At 42.6% G+C, this 22,357-nt stretch overlaps 1 long non-coding RNA gene across 8 annotated transcripts in view; it reads left to right on the top strand.

Moving 5' to 3' along the window:
- LOC103162225 overlaps nucleotides 1-22,357 on the top strand; it is a 113,850-nt gene continuing 91,493 nt past the window's right edge. For 4 of the 8 annotated variants that reach the window (XR_004771619.1, XR_004771617.1, XR_004771618.1 and 1 more), the window contains exons 1-4: nucleotides 4,659-5,155; nucleotides 5,280-5,318; nucleotides 7,883-7,988; nucleotides 17,652-17,765. This is a non-coding gene — a long non-coding RNA (uncharacterized LOC103162225). The other 4 variants (XR_004771620.1, XR_004771622.1, XR_004771621.1 and 1 more) reach the window with 4 other exon arrangements.

Below are 22,357 nucleotides of genomic sequence, written 5' to 3'. Positions count from 1 at the left end.
CTGTTCTAGATTCTGAGACGGGAGGCTCACTTAGCCCAGGCTGGCCCCACATTTGATATATATGTGAGGATGACCTTGAACTTCTGGATCTTTTGTTTTCACTTCCAGTTGCTGGGATCACAGGAGAGCACCACCACATTTAGTTTATTCAGTGCTGGAGAGCTAACGCAGGGCCTTGCACATGCCAGGCAAGCATTTTCCCAACTGAGCTACATACACAGCTCTAAGTTTTAAATTCTTGACCTACTTCTGAAAAGTGACTTTTTTTTTTAAATCTGCAGTTTGAATAAGCAACCAGTGTATGAGATTGGGTGCCAAAGATATCTGAGACTTTGTCAGCAAGTTATTCACCAAAGAGAAAAGAGGGCATTCTTAGGCCTGGGAGTAGAAGTGCATTGGTAGAATATCAGACTGGCATATATAAAGCCCTAGGTTTGATCACTTTAATAGGAATTTTTCTCCAGTGGAGGAGTGATCTCAGCTTTAGACACATCCTCTCAGTGCCAAGAAGCCAGCCAGCTAGTGACTGGCAGGCAGGGGGAAAGCAGGTTTTTTGTTTGTTTGTTTGTTTGTTTTGTTTGTTTGTTTTTTAAAGATAACTCTACTGATGGTTACCTTTCTGTGATCGGCCTTGTAATTTCAGAACATGGAAATACCAACCAGCTTTCCTAAAGCAAGCACTGCCTTGTTGTACCAACTGGGTTGTGAACCTAAGAACTTGGTCAGAATTTGTGTGAATGTGTAGAGAGGAGTTATTTTTCATGCTTTGAAAATGCTTTCCTTTTCAAATAAAGTATCTTTTGAGATGATTTACTTGTGCATCTTGGAAGGCCTTAATGCCTGGCATGTACACTTTGTGTGACAGAGGCTCCAAAGAGCTTGACTTATAAAAGCCACGACCATTCTTGGATGAAAGAGGTATCTTTGAGGTTAAGATTAGACATTCTTTTTTTTTTTAAAAAAGATTGAGAAATTTGAATCTAGAAATTCATCTTTTGGTGAAATCATTAGCTTTCCAAATGCTAATTAGGTTTTGGGGCTTGATTCTGTGTTCACTAGCCCACTCCAGTTCCTGGGGGTATGTTCTTTCTCCATAAACTATATTTCTCCTTCTAAAGAGGAGGAGGAATGGAGGAAAATGCTAATGAATTTGAGCTGAATTATCTTTTCCTCCAGACAATCCCCTGGCGCCTAGGGAATTATCTCTAAAGCAATTTTTGTCTTGAGCCTTAAGTCTCTGGGAAGAATAAAGCATTGACTAGGGAGTCATTCTTCAAATAGGTATCCCCAAAAGCATCCTGTTTGGAGTTGAGAGCTGAAGGCCTCTAATCTCCATTGGCATCTAAATGCTTTTAAATACCAAAAATCTTTAAAGTAGATCTCCAAAGGCATTTTAAAACTCATATAGCATAGTCTTAACATTGGCAGCTTTTTCTACTGTTTTTCCTAAGAACTTGAATCAGAAGGTACGTTAGTGATCTAGAGAAGGAACCTGAAGTCTACTTGAAATAGATGGATATAGGTTATCAAACAGTGTTGGTATGAGCTAGAATGGGGAGTCATGGATTCAAACCTTAGTTCTGCCATTTACCTACTGTATAGAACTTGGCGAAACCAAATCTCCTCTAAAATGGACTTAATAAAGCACTTACCTGAGAGTTCTAGAGATTGTGTGTTTAAAGTGCTTAAACTGCCTAGCATTTCTACAAAAGGGAGTTTCCTGTATTTCCGGCCAGATAACACAGGGTTGTAGTTGCTAACAGCCATGAGAATATGTAATGAAGTATTATGAAACAATAAATTACATTTCTTGAGGTCGTAGCACTTTTCATGTAATTGCAGGAAAGATGATGAAAACATAAGTAACATTTCGTTGTGGAGACAGGACCTCACTATGTAGCCTAGACTGGCCTTGAACCAGCAGTCCTTCTGTCTCATCCTCTGACATGCTAGGATTGCAGGTGTAAACCATCATGTCCGACTTTGAAAACAAGAGGAAAATAAATTATTTATAGTGCTAGATTTTTAAAAACTTTTTTATTACATTTATTTACTTACTACAAAGAGGCAGTGCACACAGCATGCACTGAAGGTCAAAGGACAGTTTGTAGAATTCAGTTCTCATTGTCTACCATGTAGGTCCCTGGCTTATCAGCGGGATATGATAAGTCCTGAGCCATCTTGCCTTCCCAGCACTATCAGTGCAATGGCTATTTTCATATTGTTTTCCATCCTTCATCTATGTACTTATGTGTTTTACAGTCTATGGTTATATAATCAATGACGCTCATTTCTGTGACTCCTGGACTCCACCCAGATTGCCAGTTACATGGAAGGCCAACACTACAGTGTTTGTGGCTCTCATGTTCCGAGGAATTGCCCTCATGGGATGTCACCTTGCTTGAGAACATATATACACCTTCCTTGGGTGTTGCCTATTTCTAGATACCAGTGCATGGGGAAGGAAACAGGGCAAGGCCCCGTTGTCTCCAGTCAACCAAACTCTAAAGGGCCATCTAGCCCCAGATCCTCCTGTGAAACTGGCTGAGGCTTCTCTCTCTGCAGTGAGTTGGCACTGCCGTTCAACTCTGCCCAATCCTCCTTCCCTTGTTCTTCTCAAAAATCCTGTGCCTCTCACCCGATCTCTTGTAGACATACCATAGTCTCAGAGCCTGTTCCTCAAGGAATCCCATGTGTGACCGTGTCTGTCATACCCATCACTAACTAGCTTGCTGTACATAGGCTGTGGTGCTGGGAAAGGAGTCTGTAGCATTGTGGTAGGCTTGAACTAGAAAGGGTGAGTCTTAAAATTGGAATGATTTTGTTCTGCAGGAAACATTCAGTAGTGTTTGGAGGCATTTTTGGTTTTCACAGCTGGTAGCTAGATCCTGAATATGCTGATAGTTCTTCTATAATGTGCAGGCGTGTCCTTCACAGCAGAACACTTTTCTGCCGTGACCCCTTCTCTCTCTAGCTCTTGCTTCCCGGTCGCTATGTGAACGGGTTCCTTCTCTCTGCTTCTTCCGTTTGTTTCAGGTCCAAAAGCAGAGAGGCCAGGCTTCTGGGGACTGAAACCCTTGACACACAAGCCAAATAAGCCCTTCCTCTTTTTAAGTGGGTCGCGCCAGGGATGAAGGGCTAAGCTGCTGTCTTTCTGTGTCTCTTCAGCATGGTAGTTTTGCTTGTTTCACCAACAGAAGAAGGCTGTGGTGAAGTTAGCGTTGTGGCATGAGTGCCTTAGAACTCAAGCCTTACTCACCTACAAAGTGAGCCGGGACCTGAGGACAAAAATTCCGCTGTGCTGTCCCCGGATAAAGTCAGATTCACTGCCTCTGAGACAGAAAAAGTGTGAGAACGGCTTGATCCCTGCGGGACCATTCACCTGAAGCATTTGGTGTTTAGTTTGACTCCGGAAATGGAAACTTGAAAAAATAGCCGGTGTGATCATGTTGCATGCTTTCAAGCCCTGCCAAAGTCATTTACAATAGAGTGTGCCAACCTGTTCCTCTGTCCTTAAGATCACACATCCTGGGCTTCCAAAGCCACTGGACAGTTTATTCAGGGGTAATGAGAGGTTCTTTGTCCTGCAGTGCCTTTCAGCCCCAAATAAACACACAGACGCTATATTAATTATGAAATTGTTGGCCGGTGACTAGGGCTTCTAATTGGCTAGCTGTCTTAATTATTAACCCATTTCTATCAATCTATGTATTGCCACGAGGTTGTGGCCTACCCGGGAGTGCCCAGCATGGTGTTAGTCCTTCAGCAGCATCACAACTGGTGGCAGCCTCAGTCTGCCTATCTTTACCAGAATTCTCCTTCTGGTTCCCTCTATCTTCCTGCCTTATTGGCCAACAGTGTTTTATTCGTCAACTAATAAGAGAACATATACAGGACACTCCCCATCATTCAGCTAGTGTGTAGAAAGAAACAGGAAACGTGTCTCCAAGTTTTGAAATTTTTATGATGTCACTGTCCTCTGCTTTCTCCTAAAGCTGGTGGTTCATTCAGGTCAGTTCTGCTGAAGCAGCTCGTTCACTGTGTTGGAAGTAGTCTGAGCTCTGCAGCTTCTAGCCAGTTAGTCAGGAGTGTGGCTCCAGCCAGGGCTGACTCATTGCCTCAGAAGGGGAGACCAGCTTCCTGATTCACTTAGGCCAAAGAAGCCTCCCTCTGTGTCTGTGTCTTTGTCTCTCTGAGTCTCTCTGTCTGGCTCTCTCTGTGTGTTCTATAAATCTTGGCTACAGGTAGTAAATATTCTTCCAAGTGACCCTAAATCTATACACATTGGGGCTCACGCATGCAGTGTGTGTGTGTGTGTGTGTGTGTGTGTGTGTGTTGGGTGTAATGTTATTTTTCCCTTACTTTTCCTCCCAGTAATTTTCATGGCCCAGAAAGACAGGCAGGCCAACTTTATGGTGTGCAATTTACATCTTAGAGCTTGGGACAGCACTGGGAAGAGCTGGCTTCTTCATGGGTCTAAGCACCCTGCTTTGAGGGTTAGTCCTATTGACTCTAAACATTCATTAGGTGCAGGTCTCATGTAATTTCCGGTGGTGAAATTTCAAGACTCGCTGGAGGGATGGCTCTTCTCAGTAGGAGGACAATTCAGTGACTCACACTTAGATACCAACAACAAAGGAGACTCACAAGGTGGCTGTTACTATCCAAGTTGTAGTGTAGCCTTGAGAATGAATGTGGTACTTCCTACAGCATACAGGCTTATAGAGTAGAGTGATGACAACTATTGCCAGAGGTTTATACAAAATTCCTGATGCCTGTGACTAGTGCCAGGGAGCTACTGGGTGGCCTGAGTTTCATGAATGTTTCTACGGGTAGACTCTGGTTTATATTTATTTTGTTTTTAATATAAAATGTAGTTTTATCTAAAAGGTAGTTGTATCTTTCCTTGACCCAATAAATGGTGAGTTTGAAGTAAGAACCATAATGACATTTTAGAAGTTGAGGTGAAGCATCATCCAGCCCATGTCTCTTTACAGAGGAGGAAATGAAACAATGAGGTACCTGTTACCCACCCAGGGCAGCATTTCAAGCCAGACAGGACATGAACTGGAATGAAGCCCTCTTGGCTCTTAACATATGGTCTTTCCACTGCTCAACTCTGTAAGGATGGAGGAACAATTTATGTAAATTGAAGGTGAGTTTTAAAAAATTAATGTGTGTGCGTGCGTGTGTGTGTGTGTGTGTGTGTGTGTGTGTGTGTGTGTGTGTGTGTGTGTGTATAACTTCCTAGTGTCAAGTCTCTTCTTCCACCTTTACAGGCATTTTAGGGATTGAGCTTGCGTCGCTAAACTTGCAAGGTAAGAACCTATACTCCCTGAGCATGTTCCTGGCCCTGATGGTGAGTATTCTTCCATAATTATTCTTACACAGAATCACTTGTAGCTTTTAGAATCATTTGTGGTCTTTTCAGCATGCAGATAAAGATTCATCAAAAAAGAATTTTTTTCCTCCAGAGTGTAGATTTTTATTTTAATTTCATGAAGTCTTTAAGGTCTTTACAAATATTGAAAACAATCTATTTAACTTTACAGCTTTTGCAGTGATTCAGTCATTTCAAATATAATCTGCCAGCATGAACAAAAACATCAATCATGGGGTCAATTCACAAAAGAAATCAAAAGCATATTTTTAAAATAGACATATTTCATTTGTTTAGTTAGTTACTTTTGGTTTTCTGAGGCAGGGTTTCTCTGTGGAGCCCTGGCTGCCCTGGAACTGGCTCTGTAGTCCAGGCTGGCCTTTGAATTCAGAGATATGCCTGCCTTTGCCTCCCATGTGGTGGTATTAAAGACATGTACTACCACTGCTGGGCAAATAGACATATTTTAAATGTGACTTTTAGACTATATTTTAAATTTTTTCGCTGAAAACAATTTATTTAGAAACTGGGATTTAAAAGCCATTGGGAATTTATTTTATCTTATACCTTATAAAATATTCATGGACTGTTTCAGTGTTGTTAGTCACCCTGAGGTCTTGGAATTATCTGTGGAGTTTAAAAATCGTTACTGTGCTTTCTTTATTCTGTTACTTGAGGAGGGAGCTGACCAGATTTCCTTGCATCTGGGGGTGGGGGAAGGGATTGGGGAAAATAGTGCCTGAAAGGGGCTTTTAGGTTTTGCTTATTTTTGTGGGTTTTGTGTGTGTGTTTGTGTGTGTCAGAGATTTAACTTGGAGTGCTGGGAAAACACTCTATACCACTGAGCTACACCCTCTGACAAAAAGATTTGTTGAGCCTAATATCTCTTAAGGGCACCTATGAGATCCTCATGACATTGTTTGCTGCGGCCCTTCTGAAGAACTAGATGAATGCCATGCGCATAGCTCCAAATTAAATCCTCAGCAACACTTTCTTTAGCTGGGTGTTACAGCATATGCACTCAGGAACCAGAGGCAGAAAAATCTCTGTGAGTTTGAGGTCAGCTGGGGCTATATGATAAGGCCCTGTCTTTAACTGAATTAAAGAAGGAAGGAAAGAAGGACGGAAGAAAGGAAGGAAGGGAGGAAAAAACATTTAAAAACAAAACAACTCCCCTACCTTAAACATTAATAACCCCAAATGACATATTTCCTCTCTCCTTTGACTGAAGGGCTCAAGCTGGAGCAGAGTTCAGAACTGGGACATCATAAAAAGGAGAGGGGTCCCCAGGAAGTGTGTTGTCCTTGGGTTTTCAGTAACCCACTTTTTAATTCAGAATTATGTATGTGCTGCGGGCGATGCCATATTTCCTCTGGCAAACAATGACCTTTCCTGGGGTTTCATTCATCGCACTTGGCTCCCTCCTGAGTCACAGCACTGTCACAAGGCAGCAGGTTGCCTGCTTGTTCTTGTTGGAGTGACGACTGGGCGTGTGACAGGGGCAATGCTGACAGGCTCTCTCTGTGACAGCAGATTGTCAGCGTTCTTGACCCGGGCACTCCAAGAGCCTGGGAAAACACTTTGATTTCAATGTAGCTTTCACACAGAATATCCAACACAACCAAACGACTGTAAAATAGGTCTGTGGGACAGCTTTTGTGAGATTAGCTGGTTGTGTACTCAACCAGCTGATGGCTATGTCAGAGATATAATCAGGGAAGGTCTTATTCATATGCACTTAACTTGCCACATAAAAATCCCTATTTTTATTTATTTTTTCAAATGTTTGCTTTATTAAAATCCTTTCTTATGAAAGGTCTGAAGTATTTGAGGCCTAGTTTTTGTTAGTTCCTAAAATACAGTCCACTGTCATTTCCATGTCCTCACAGGTAGGTCTGTAAACTATCTGTTTTTATTTTGAGTTCACCAGCTAGAAATTAACACACAGAACTGGATGAGAGACAATGTGTGTTTGTGAATTAAAAAGAGGGCCATAGGAAGTATACAATTGGAAGTTCGTGAGTTGCAAGGTGGGTGGGAGGACTCAGTCACCCTCCAGTTGCAGAGGAAGGGCAAGGGTTGCCAAAGGCCTGGGAAGGAGACAGAGAGGAAGGAACTTTCTGGACTCCTCAACTCATGCTTTCCGAAGCATCTGTGACATTGCCCTTTTGTTAGAGGAAATAAATCTTTTCCTAGGATGTAAACTCCCTCTAAAGGCTTTAGCTTTGGTTCTAACAACTGACTAGGTAGTGGTTTCTAAACAACTGATTAATAATAACTATTGTCTAGCAGTGGTGTCTGCTCTAGAAGACAGGGAAGTAAGTGAAGCATTCACTCTACAATTATCCAGTTGTATGCACCAAACAAGAAAGGATTTTAATGCATCTGTTAGACCTCAGTAGCGCCATTAAAAAGAATTCAACACTTCTCCCCTCACAAGAGCCACTGGAAAAGAAACATCAGATTCAGTAGAGCTTTTGTGTATTTTTTTTTTTTTTACAGACATGAATTTCTTAAGAAATGTTTGCTGTGATTTGATTTGAATTGGAAAAGCTGCTGTCCCTTAGATGATCGCTGCCGGGATCCTAGACCCCCAGTGAGAGACAAGGTAATCGTACCTCTCCAGCAGCAGCTGTCTTGGAGATGACTTCAAACAAAGCAACACAATGCTCAGTCTGCTCCTAGTGAATGTTCCATAAAGGAAGGTGATAGTAATTATAAGGCATTAACAGGGTGCGACAGTTGGTGTTTCCAGTCTATTTTGCCAGACTCCTCATGATTTTATTCTATATATTATTTTTTCTGCATAAAGATGACATTTTATTTTTTAAAATATATAGTAACAAAACTATTTGTTGGTTCATACAGAAACAAAACAAAGTGTACTATAAAACAAAAAGCAGGGAGAATAGTACTCTAAATGTTGGAATTTTTCCTTTGGCTCTTTTTCTTTTCTTCTTCTTCTTTTTTTTTTTTTCTTTTTTTTTTTTTTTTTTTTTTTTTTTTTTTTTTTTTTTTTTTTTTTGGAGGCAACAAGTTTTCTCTATGTAGCTCTGGCTGTCCTAGAACTCACTTTGTAGACCAGGCTGACCTTGAACTCACAAAGACCCACCTGCCTCTGCCTCCCTGAGTGCTGGGATTAAAGGCGTGCGCCGCCACCACCTGGCTTTCCTTTGGCTCTTATATTAAGGCTTCATAAGTTTGGCTTCATGCACTACGTTTAATCAAAAATATAAATCAAAGATGGGTTCATCTTAGGACACTGTAGGACACAGTGGATGTGGGATTACAATATACTCATTTGCTGTACTACAATAGTCTTTTCTTCACTTTTATCACTAAATATTAAAATATTAGCTATTTTCCCCATTGCTGTGACAAAATACCCCACAAAAGCGACTTAAGGAAGGAAGATAGGCTTTATTTGGGCTCAGGGTTTGAGATTATAGGTCACCATGGCAGGGAGAGTGTGGCAGCAGGAGCCCGAAGCAGTGGATCACACTGCATTTACAGCCAGGAGACATTGGGGATCAGTGCTGGTGTTCACTCACCTCAGTAAGTGTGGACCGCAGTCCATGGGATGATGCCAGCCATACTCAAGGCTGCTCTTCCTTCCTCAACTAAGGCTCTCCTCCAGATAGCCTGTGGGCAAATCTGCAGGGCATTTTCTTGCTTAGTGATTGATGTGGGAGGGTCCAGCCCACTGGGGTCCAGTGGTGTGTAAGAAAGCAAACTGAGCAAGCCGGTAACTAGCATTCCTCCATAGCGTCTGCATCAGCTTCTGCCTTGGGTTTCTGCCCTGACTCCCCTTCATGATGCACTGTGATTGGGATGAGTGAGCCAAACAAACCTTTCTAATCAGAGTTACTTTTGGTCACGTTTTTATCATAGCAATAGAATGCAAACTAGTCACCAAGTAAAGCTGAAACATTCTAATGTGGTCTGGAATTATTTCCCATACCGTGGCCCAGAGTGAAAAATAGGTGTTTCTAAATGATTGGATTTAGGCAGACGGTGGGTTGCAGTTGGATCTCCTATTAGCTGAACATTCTGTGAGCCGTCTTTTACTTCAGTGTGGAACCAGAGACGGTAACAGTTGAGAAAATAATCAACAAACTTCAGCAGCACCTTTAACATCTTCCCCAGCACTCCAGGTCCTTCAGATAGGTCTGCTCTCTCTTGTGTTGCTAAGAATGTAGAAATTTACAAAGGTCGCCCGGGAGCAGAAGGTAGTGACACCATAAAACATATAAAGCAGCCCCGGGTTCCTTTCTCTTCCAGACAGAGGGCTGGCAGGATCCCAGCCCCTTGGGAGCAGAATGGGAGGGGATAGGTGCCAAGTGTGGAGCCACCGGACAACTTGGAGGCTGCTGGGCCCGGTTCTCAGACCGCTGAGCCCCATTCCCAGACTGCTGCTTCACGAATACTTAGAGAACCTCAGACAATGCATCCTTTCGTGTGAACGCTGACTAGGCTGCAAATCAAGTGGGAAAACAGGAACATCAGTTTCATTTCTTATTCATTGGAGAAGAGCACATGCCTTTATAAGGAGCGAAATGGACTCCATTCTTCAAGGGCACTGCCTGGGGAATTTATGAACGCATCACCCCATCCCAGTGCCCCTTTCTGACTTTTCTAAATTGAGGGAAGAGTGAGGCATGCTGCCTGCGAACAACAAATGCAGGACTGCACAGTCAATGGATGAGGGCGACCTCTGCACTTACATGAGCAGAAAGAGCTAAAAAAAATCAGAGGCTGAAGACTCACTCCCCACTTGTTCTTTTTTTGAAAATAGACTCCCCCCCAACCCCCACCCCCCGCCGGTCCCTGATGCTGCCTGCACCCAGCACTTGGGAGGCCGAGGCAGGTGGATCTCAATGAGTTCCAGGACAGCCTGGACTGTTACACAGAGAAATACTGTCTCGAAACCCCCCCTCCTCCAAAAAAAAGAAAAAGAAAAAGATTTTTTTTGATGCAGTATATAATCTGATTATATCTCCTCTCCAAGCTCTTCCCAATTTCTGTCAGCCTTCCCTCCTATTGAGCTCCACCCTCTTTCTGTCTATTGTTAGGAAACAAAAGGGAATCTAAGGAATATTAATAAAATATGATAAAACAAACAAGGAAAAGAGCCAAAGAAAAAGCACAAGAAATGTGTATAGATGCAGAGACACACCCATTTACACACACAGGAATCCCATAAAAACATAAAACCTGGAAGCTATAATATATATGCAAAGGATCTACAAGTTTTTTTTTTTTTAATGTCTGGGCTTAACATTATTGTATAAACTGACAACATGGCCTCTCTCCATAGTTAAGGGGAAGATTTTTATATGAGAGAGAGAGAGAGAGAGAGAGAGAGAGAGAGAGAGAGAGAGAGAGAGAGAGAACAGCTAGAGGTATGTGGAAGAGTCCAGAGTAGAAAGAGAAAGTAACAGACTGAACCTGGAAGTAAGAAAAGCAGGAACACACAAACACACAGACACACACACACAGAGACACACACACACACACACACACACACAGAGACAGAGACAGAGACACAGAGAGAGAGACAGATAGACAGACAGACAGACAGAGCAGCTGAAATAGCAGGGTTATAAGGAGAAGGAGCAGCCGGGGGAGTTTGTGGAGAGCCACCACTAGCCTTGGTAATAGCCTGGATTCCCCTGAGCCACGGTTGGCCAAAAATTGATTATTATGTATCCCATTCCCCACATTGGAAGTTTCATTTGGTGATGAGAGATGCCCAGTTGGTGCTGTGTTCCCATTATTTGGGGATTTCATTTCTATCACCTTCACATATGCACATATTTTAAGGAACTGCTACTGTATTAGGTTCCTTACAACCCCTCAAAAGCCCCTTAGTTTGAGCTGTCCCTTCCCATAGTCTTTTCTACCCTCTGTTATCTACCCCTCCTTGCTTGATCTTCTTGTCTTTTTAATCAAATCTTTGTTATCAGCCTTGACTGCTACTGTGTCCTGGATAGAGGTGTCTGTTTGACACTTTTGTGACCCCTGAGGGCTTTTCCAGAGCCATAGAGATAGATGTATTTGGCCTTTGAAATTCAATGTCACCCCCCAGGAGGCTTCCCTTGGGCTTGGCTATATTCATTGAGCCCCTATCTGTATTGCTTTGGAGGCTGTCCTGGAACTCTCTCAGTAGACCAGGCTGTCCTTCAATTCACAGAGATCTGCCTGCCTCTACTTACAGAGTGCTGGGGTTAAAGGCGTGCACCACCAAAGTCCAGCTGAGACCCTATCTTAAAGTATCCTCAGTATGGATTCTACACAGGGCCTGGTCTCAACAGCTCTTGTCTCAGGCATTTCAAGGTGTCCTTTCTCACCTCCTCTTCTGAGAAGATAAGTCAGGATCTGTCTCCCCTTGGTTCATTGGGCTTCCCATGTCTGTCTGTCAGGATTTACACCTTTTGCTATTTCTCCTCAGAGGCCTAACGGCTCCCCAGATAGAGACATCTTACTGCCCTAGCCTGCTTCCCAGAGTTCACAAAATAAGCACAAACACTGATATATAACTTCACAAGTAAGAAGCAAAATAAATCTTTACGTGTAACTCATAGAAACCAGGTCAGATTTGTGTTTTTAAGCAAAATAAGACACTGTTTCAGTGAGGTCTTACTCAGCCCTCAGTTATTTTTTGAGGCTGATTGCTGGGAACCCTTTTGAGGATAAAGGCACATCAGACCACCCCCAGAGATACAAAGTGGATCTCAGAGGCATTCCAGAGGGGCTGGGAAAAACCTGACAGGAAGTATTCCCAGAACATTCTACTCCCAAAGTCCCTGCTGGCTAATGACTCGGGCATAATTGTAAACAAAGCAGATCAAACTTCAAAGAATAGTGATCTATATACATGAGCATCAGTCTCAGCAAATAGGAAAATGCCCTCCCGGCTTTTGGCAACTCATAGCATCTCTTATGCCAGGGCTTTGCAAGTTGAACCAAGAAAACACACACATTTTTTTTTTTTTTTTTTTTTTTTTTAACTTGGGGCCGTGTTGAGCCCCAGCGTCTCATGACTCCCCATCCCAAGTGTTCTCTATCTCTCGACTGGATTATCTATCCAGGAATGGAAAGAAGGGAGATGTAGGGTGTGAGGAACAGGGACAAAGGAATGGAAAGGTCAAGGTGGCCAGGTTACATGTCTCCTTTAATATCTACAGAAAACAGATCCCTGGTGGTCAGGGTCTTGATGCAGTCTTGCTAATTTCCCTGTTAGCCCAGTTCAGCATAGCCTGGCATGTGTGAACTTAGGCCTTAGGTAGCCCGAGTTCCAAATACTCAGCTTTCAGGTCTGATACACCGGACTTGATACCATTGCATGTTTCCTCCTCTGTAAAATAGAAACCACAAATCCTGACCCATGGCTAAAGCTTATTTTGACATTATACATGCATATGTTTAGTGGCTGGCACAGGGGGCACTACTACTGCTTCTACTACTCCTGAAACCCATAACTAGCTCCAGGCTACTGAGTGCTTGCTCTAAGCTTGGTATTGAGTTAATGTTGCACAATATTAGTTTAAGATGTGTTACATTCTTTCCCCCCTCCCCCCCCCCGTGGAATATTTGCTTAATCATGCAAAGATGTGTTCCATTCTTTCATGCTGCATTAGTTTAACTCTGTAAAGCTGTGTTACTTTGCCCATCTAAAACACCTGATTGGTCTAATAAAGAGCTGAATGGCCAATATCGGAGACAGGAGAAAAGATAGGTGGGGCTTCCAAGCAGGAGGGGTGAGAATGCTAGGATTGAGAAAAGGAGAAGAAGGGGAACACCAGGCCCCAGCCACCCAGCCACCCAGCCACCCAGCCACCCAGCCACCCAGCCACCCAGCCACCCAGCCACCCAGCCACCCAGCCAGTAATGGAGTAAGAGTGAAAGTAAGATATACAGAAGTAAGAAAAGGAAAAATCCAGGCAAAATGTAGTTAAAGAGAAACGGGATAATTTAAATTAGAAAAGCTGGGTAGAAACAGGCCAAGCTAAGGCCAGGCATTCCTTAGAATAAGTCTGTGTTTGTGTGTGTTTATTTGGGATCTGGGTGGTGGGCCCTAAAAGATTAAAAAAAAAAAAAACAAAAAAAAAAAAAACAAACAAAAAAAAAACTACAGGTTAATATTTTATGTTCAATACTTCTATGAAACCAATTTTTTAAAAGCCATAATTTATGATACAGTGGAGAATTATACCATTTCAATCAAATTAAGTAAGAATGTCACATTGGAAGGGAGTTTAAACAGATTGACAGTCCGTTTGCTTTTGCTTACCTGAAATTCGCTCATTATACTTCACAAGGGATCTATTCTTGTGCCAGGCAACGATACTGTATTCCAGCAGGTGTTAAGCCTGACTTGTCTAGGCTTTTAAAGGGATATTAAGAATTAAGACAGTTGGCTCTGTAGGCTAGATTAAAAGTTGCTTTAAAGCAATTATCAAGTAATTGAACTCCAACAATAGGTACTCTTTTAACTATTTTATTATTCTTGGCTCATCTCCCTCCCCCCCCCCACACTGCACCCTTCCCCCTTCCTTTTTTTGTCATCATTGGGATTAAATTCAAGGCCTCAAGCATACTAGGCAAGCATCGTACCAGTGTGCTAAATGTCTAGCCCTAAACACAAATTTTTATTTTTGTATTTTTTGAAATGGAAGTTTTGCTATATAGCCTTGGGTGGCCTGGATGTCACCCGGTAAAGCAGGATTTCCTGCAACTGGAAGAGATCTGCCTGCCTCTGCCTCCCAGGTGAATATTTAGATTAAAGCCTTGTGCCACTATAGCTGTCAACAAACAATATTTTAATACTGTTTTGTTTGTTTATTTCTTTTTTGAGACAGGATTTCTGTGTGTAGCCCTTACTGTCCTGGAACTTAGTAGACCAGGCTGACCTCAAATTCACGAGATCCACCTGCCTCTGCCTCCTGAGTGCTGTAATTAAAGGTGTGCGCCACCACCACCTGTCTTAATACCGTTTTAAAATAATAGTGTGTGTAAAATTCTCCGTGACTTTTTTTTTTTTTTTAAAGGCAGGGTATCATTGTGTATCTCTGGCCAACCTTGAACTCTTTCTGTACCCCATGCTGGTCTTGAATTCATGATCTTTTTGCCTCAGTCTTGTGTGTGCAAGGAGTACAGTCATGAGCCAGGAGACCCAACTTAGAATTCTGTGCTGATTGGACAGGAAGGAAACCATTGCTGTCTGGACCATATCTACAAGGGGCCAAGAACCATGAGCCCAGCACCTGCCATGTGCCTACCATGTTCTGTGCAGTGTGTCCCCAATCTAAGCAGGAAAAGGAGGACTGACAAGTTAGATGAGGGCCTGCCTGTGAGGTGCCACTGGGCAACGTGGAGGGAGCAGCCTGGACAGACGGACAGTGTGCTTCAGTCCAGCTTTTCTGTAGTGGGTCTGCTGACAGTTTCCTAACTGGGATGTCTCTGGGATGGAAACAGCCTGCTTTGTTTTTAAATGGGACGATTTGGCCAGTAGGCTGAGTGGTCTTTTCTTGGGACACAGATATGAAAATTGAAAGCATTTTTCTCTCACATCTCATTAATGGGTAAAGGCTACAATGTGTGGGAGACATTATTGACCTATTTGGGATGTTAGACCCCACGGTAATAGAAAACTTCATATATCTTACTATTCTAATTCCTAAAGTGAATCTGCAAAGTAGTTGCTGTTATCTAAATTTTAAAGATGAGATGATAGGTTAAATAACTTTGCCCAACATGGCTTGTGGTAAAATTAGGCTTTCATGGGGTCCTTGGAATCCAATATTCTGATCTACCAGATAATAAAATATACTCAGGAGAACTGCTGTATTGGCAGTAAGAGTATCTGTTTTGCTTTCAGATTTCATAGATTTTTAGTTCCAGCTTGCCTACTGTGTGACCGTGAGTAATTTAATTCCTCCAGACAGTTTGTCATCTATAACAAAGGCACTATACTATCACTGCCTAGCTTAATGAATTGCTGCAAGGATTAAAGCCTTGACACCTGGTAAGGGCCCAATATACCACCTGTTACTGTTCTGCTTTTTATTGACTTGGGGCACGCTGGTTTTATTGCGAAGGATGCTGGCGTTCCCAGTTAATTACAGTGACGTTTCGAATCCTGCCAGAGACCGCTTCACCAGAGGTGAGGATAGACGGGGGCTAGAGCATTCAGCAGTAACCAGAGGGAATTGAAGAGCTGCTGAAATTCAACTTGTGTGCTTGGGTGTCTAGAACAGCACGGGAGCTGGAGGAGACACCTGGAGACCCCAGAGAGGTTGGAAGGAATGATGCCTCACTCTGTCCAGTGATGGGTGACCAGTGAGGGAGGCTTGAGGGAGAACTGAGGGACCAGGGCTAGCAGCTTGTTACCACTTCTCTAGAGACATTCCCGAGCTGGCCCCTGGGGGAATGTATGTGCTCACATTTGGGAAGGTGGTCATATGCATGTGGTATCTGTGAGCGCGTGTACTTGCATTTTCATATGTGGTGATGGATGTGTGTGACTTGTGCCTGTGGTTTCTGTGCTTTTCCATGCATGTGTTTATGTGGTGGTGAATGTGTGCTTGTTTTTGTGTATACATGCACATATGTGTGAGTGTATGGTGTCTGCGTTGGAATATCTGTGTATCCATGCCTCGGGCGGGGGCACACACACACATGTATGGATGGTGTCTGTGTGGATGCATGTATTGTGTGTGTGTGTGTGTGTGTGTGTGTGTGTGTGTGTGTGTGAGTATGAGTATTGGAGGGGCAGTGGATCACTGTTTATGCTCAGTCATCTTTCTCGTCTTCCATTTATGCATTTCATCCAACAAACATTTATTGAATAATTTCTACTTTCCATGGATTTTCATAAGACCCATATTAAAAACTTGAATCAGACAGCCAATGCCCTGATGAATAAATAATAAGCTAATAAATATGACCGGCAATGTCTTGCAGAGGCTTTTTCTATTATTAGCTCCCAACCTGTCAGGGGACTACACGAAATTCAATTACTAGGATTTTGCTCCCCCAGTCAGACAGGATATAATTATTAAAAGACAAATTCTTGCAGTAATTCATGGAACTGCATTCTCGGAACAGTGTGATCCATGAGTGTGACTGGGGGTGACTAACTTTCATCTAATGCAGACTGAAGACAGAGGAAGGATGTAGGTAGAGAGTGACAGCGGCTAGGACACTGATGTAGAGAAGACGGCTCTACTAATCCCCTGCAGAGGGCAGCTGTTAGGGGAAATGCCTCAATGTCTCTTTGTGTCATTGGTGCTTATTTTCTTTGACTAGAAAAAAAGGCCAATTGATAAGAATGCCGTTCCTTAAAAAGTCCATCAACCAAGCCCTCACTGTTGACTCATTGCTGTTAGAAGCGCTTGGTCTTCATTATAGATTCTTAGGGGAGATAGCTAAAAGCAGGCTTGGGTTCCCCCGGGACACAAAACACTGTGGGACTCCCACAGACCGATGAAATTCAAGCCCAGTGTTTACTTAGTTGATGAGAACTAACTCAATGAGAATTGGCAATGTGGATTAACCCACTGCCTAGTTAGCTCTGACAATCACTTTATATAGGGAGACTCCATTCTCCATCTAGAAAATTCACTTGACACCTGTTGAGGAAGAAAGCTATGTTCTAAAAAATCAAAGTGGATGGAGTGCCAAATAGTGTAGTAAACTAAAGGATTGGAAGGGGAGGGTGGGCTATGTTATGCCTGCAGGTCATAACTCACCTTCTCTGAGGTCGGATTCTCTCCTCCATACAGTGGGTTAGAATAGTGCACACTTCACTGGTTACCTGAAGATTATCTGAGGTGGTTAAAATGTCTGGCCTGTGGGTACCCATCAATATTAGAATCAGGATCTGAAGCAAATGGATGGAGAGTCTAGTAAGAAGAAAATGAACATGATACTTTTTAAGGATTTAATTTTATGTGTATGGCTATCTGTGTACCACATGCATGAATGGTGCCCAAGGAGGCAAGAAGGTGCTGTCAAATTTCTTAGAACCAGAGTGATAGATGGTTGTGAGCCACCATGTGTGTGCTGGAAACTGAACCTGGGTTCTCTGCAAGAACAGCAAATGCTCTTAACCACGGGGCCATCTCTCCAACCTCGAACTTGACACTTTTGATGGGTAAGGAGAAGGGACCAGTAGGAGAAAAGGATTTGCACTGCAACTTCCCATGTTTGGCATGAGGTGTCCGAACTGGATATGCCAGGTCCCAAGCTGCTGGGTGTGTCTCCACAGCCTTCCCTTGGGGATCCTGAAGCCGAAGACAGATTCCACATTCCCAGAGCCCACGAATCAAACTGGAGAAACAACTTGGCCTTGAGTGACCATGGCCCCAAGTGCCTGTGCACGGTGAGTTTTATTGCATTTGTTGTTTTTCCCCCACAGGCATCTTTAATATGATGATTTAAAGATATTAATGACTAAATAAATGGTTACAAATGTTGGGGGACCGTGGTGTGCCCCAGCTTCTCACAGCTCCGAGGGCTGCCTCCTTGTTATTGTTAATTTAGAGGCAATCAGGTTTGCATATGCAGCTGTGCAGCTTATGTTTTTCTAGAACAGTTATGGCCATGGGCACCGGGAACATTTAGGACCAGAAAAAAAAATGGCCAGGAAATGGTAAAAAAGAAAAGATTCTTGTGATAAATTGAGAAAGTTCTCTTTAAATTCTTGGGTTTGTATAATCTTTTTGTCATTAGAGAGAACAGAGCAAATGATTTTTGAGCACCTACCACATGTTGGTTGCTTGGTTTAAATATTATTGCACTTATATATATTATGCTTCTCTCCCGCTCTTTTAATGTACTAATTGTATTAGTGTAGAGACAGGCTGAGGCTGGAATTCTTCATGTCCCTAATTTCTGTTAGAGCAGTGTGGAATATCCTATACTATCTGATTTCTTTTGCAAACACCCGAATTGTCTATATCTTTTGTATGATCTTATGGAATTTGGTAGGCTACAGATCTCTTTGAAGTAGATTTAAGCTGAGTGACAATCTACACCTGATAAATCTGAAGCAAGGCTTGCACTGGTGAGGCCCTGAGGTGTGGGAGGATCTTTTGATGTCTAATGCCCCTGTTTCTCTGTCCCTTCAATACCACCCAGATATTTTTTTGCACTAAATATGGATATCAGTTTTAAAAATTTACTTGGCAGCCAGGTATGGTGTGGCACACGAGCATTCCCAGTTCTTAGAGGGTGGAGGCAGGAGGATCAGGAATTCAAGGTCATTCTTGGCTACATAATAAATCTGAGACCAGCTTGAGCTACAAGAGACCCTGTTTTAAGAGGATGAAGAACCACCTCCCCTGCTACACCCAAATTTTTACTTAAAGATTTACTATGCTAGATTGTGAGCTGGGTGTGTTTGGCAAATGAACAAACTTATTTTTGCAGAGCTCCCACCCCCTCTATTGCTTATTAGCTTCCCCTTGCTTTCTGAACTGTAGGGAGCACAACCACATGCTAACAGATGGTCTGCCCGAGGGGTTGGCAGACAACAGTCCTGGCTCAATCCTGCCCACAACCTGACCATCCATTTTCTTGTCTAAGGCTATTTCTGCACTATAGTGGTAGAGACAGTCAGTTGCGGGAGACAGTGTGACCTGTATGGGTCTACAGAGTTCAAGTTTCCAAAGGTCCCTGCTTGGTGTAATGATCTCCTGTGTTAATTTTTTAGTAGTTTTGGATAATGATTCCCACCTTTTTTTCCCCTTTTGTATTGGTCCCTTCAAATTATATTACTTCTTTTAATGACTGAAGCTGCAGATCCCAAAATATTAAATATTGGCTCCTTAACAGAAGTTGCCCAGTTCCTGACTGCCATGACCTTCTATTCACTTGTGTTTGTAGTTACATTTAGCATTCCATGTCCACATCTATTAACTCAACTAGTTGTAGCTTGAAAATATATGGAAAATTTGTCTGTAATTTCAGTGTATATATTTTTCTTGTTATGGTTCCTAAACAATACAATCCATCCCAAGTAACATTTACGCTATGTAATAAGGAACACAGATTTGATTTTAAGTAAATTGAGGTTATGGGTATGCTATGTACAAATGTTATATACTATTACATAAGGAAATTGAGTTCTTGTTGTGAGCCCTCACACTGTATCCTCACAGACACTGAGAACTGATTACATTTAATTAATGTGCTGAGTGGGCCAGGGAATAAGTTGAAAATATAAATATTGAACCTGAATGCAGAGATTCTGAGTCATAGAACACAAATAATATCTTCTTAAAACAAACAAACAAATAAACAAACAAACAAACTAATGCTGGTTCTGATGTGACCACTCTCTTGGCCACACCTATAAACCTGAAAGAAAACTGGCCCCCATTACCTCATATTTACATTGCCTCATTAGAGCTGCCTGGTTTCCTCCCAACCAGCCCATTCCTTTTCCAGCCCATTTTTAAGTTGGTGGCCAGGTTAATAACCTCCAAACATGGCTTTTGTGAATTCTTATTCGCCAGCTCAAGATCTTTTTAAATATTACCCGATTCTTACAGAATAGAGCCCCAACTTGTCTGTCTGACATTGCAAGGCCTCCCACGCTGGCTGCCACAAAACCCCAGTCTAAATGCTCTCTCTTGTCTTGCTCCAGTGCAAAGGCAGTGAATGGCAGAGTCAAAGGCAAAATTGTGTTCTCATGCGAGTGATGCTACTTAATAGCTGTGTAGCTGTTTGTGAATTTAGAATCTGCATCTTGCAAATGGAGCCGATTGCTGGGTGGTGGTAGTGCATGCCTTTAATCCCAGCACTTGGGAGATGGAGGCAGGTGGATCTCTGAGTTTGAGGCCAGCTTGGTCTACATAATGAGTTCCAGGACAGCCAGGGCTACACAGAGAAACCCTGTCTCAAACAAACAAACAAAACCCAGGAGCTTCTATAACAGAGAAGGGCATATCTCTGCTGTGTGTCTCTTCCAACACAGGCTAGTTCTAGCCATAGGGAAACAGACAAAACTAAACTGGGGAATATCTGACAAAATAATTTTGCAGTATTATTTCAGTGTCAAGGTCAGAAAAAGCAGGGACAAGGAGGGACACACAGGAAGAGTCTAGGGAGTCATGGCAAATGCATTATGAGATCCTGGGTTGGACAGAAGGACATCATTAGAAAACTGAAATCTGGAAGGCCTGCTTTGCAGTTACTCATGAGATGGCTCAGGAATAAAGGTGCTTGCTTTGTAAGCCTAAGGATCTGGATTCGATCCCTGACCTCCATGGCATGTAAACAACCGCACATACACCGTACTTGCCCCACTAATACAAGAGCACAAAGAATAAAATACTCAATAACACATAGATTAAAAGCTTAAACTAACATCAGCCTACAAAGATTTACAGACATCAGATAAGCATTCAAAGAGATATTCAACATCATTAGTCATTATGCATGTGAAAGTTGAAACAGTAGCAAGATCCCTATTAGACCAACTTTATGGTACTAGCAAGAACACAGAGTTACTAGAACAGTAACATTATGTGAAAGCAAGAAAGGACAGTTGAAATCCCCTTAAACCAGATGTTCCACATAACCCAAAGCATTGTAACATTTACCTATGTAAGAAGATTTGCTTACATAAAAACCTGCATGTGTCTGTTTCCACTTATTCCTGATCACTGGAAAGTGGAGAGGCTCAATGTTTGTCACTGGTAAAGAGATGTACAGAGAGTAGGATGTCAATACCATTGAAACTGCTTCTCAGTCAAAACCAGAGGACCGCTGACCCCTGTGGCAGTGTGGGTGACTCTAGTGTATTTTGCTGACTGACAGAAACCTGACTCATGGCCCATAGATTTGGTTGCTCTGGTGGAACATTTGGGAGAAACAAACTGCAGGGACAGATCCAGGTTGGGGACGGGGAATAAGATTGACTAAATAGGGAACAGGTTTTCCTCGGTTAAAAATATATTCTGTGTCTTGATTTTCTCGGAGCTCTCACAACTCTTTGTAATCATTCCAATTTGTAGGACTGTGTATCTAGAGCTAACATTTTAGTATCTGTAAATTATAACTCAGCTGGCCTGGCTTTAGAGAGACCCTTACTTACTTATCCAGTACTTGAAATGGGTGGCCACTTAACTGCAAGCACTGTTAACAGAGATACTTGAAGCAGGATGGAGAATCTAATTCATTGGCAGATTTTCAGTTTGCCTTGGATAGCCAAATTTGTCCCTATTTTCCTGGGGACCAAGTTGGTTTAGCAGTTATTCCAAACAACAGACACATGATTTGCATGAGTAATATAGTTGTGTTTCGTTTGGATGGTATTTCTTAGGTTCTTCATATAAACTGTTGGGGGTGGGGTAGGTGGGGCAGGGGTTGACTGATTCTCAGCTTCCCCCATATATATATATATATATATATATATATATATATATATATATATATATATTGGTTTTTTCAAGACAGGGTTTCTCTGTGTAGCTTTGGAGCCTATCCTGGCACTTGCTCTGGAGACCAGGCTGGCCTTGAATTCACAGAGATCTGCCTGTCTCTGCCTCCCGAGTGCTGGGATTAAAAGCTTGCGCCAACAACACCCGGCCTCCCTCTATATTTTAGTTAGGGTTAATACTGCTGTGATAAAACACCATGACCAAAGTAACTTGGAGAGGAAAGGATTTATTTGGCTTGCCCTTCCACATCACTGTTGGTCATCAAAGGAAGTCAGGACAGGAACTCAAACAGGATAGGAACCTGGAGGCAGGAGCTGATACAGAAGCCATGGAAGGGTGTTGCTTACTAGTCAGTAAGCGTGGCTTGCTCCGTCTGCTTTCTTATAGAACCCAGGGCCACCAGCCCAGGGATGGCACCACCCACCATGGCTGGGCCCTCCCCGATCAGTCACTGATTAAGAAAATGCCATACAGGCTTGCCTGTGGCCCAATCTTATGATGCCATTTGCTTAATTGAGGTTCCCTA

This window comes from Cricetulus griseus (genome assembly GCF_003668045.3).
Source record: "Cricetulus griseus strain 17A/GY chromosome 1 unlocalized genomic scaffold, alternate assembly CriGri-PICRH-1.0 chr1_0, whole genome shotgun sequence".
Lineage (NCBI taxonomy): Eukaryota > Metazoa > Chordata > Mammalia > Rodentia > Cricetidae > Cricetulus > Cricetulus griseus.
Note: the sequence above shows the minus strand (reverse complement) of the source record. Positions and strands in the feature narration are given on the sequence as shown.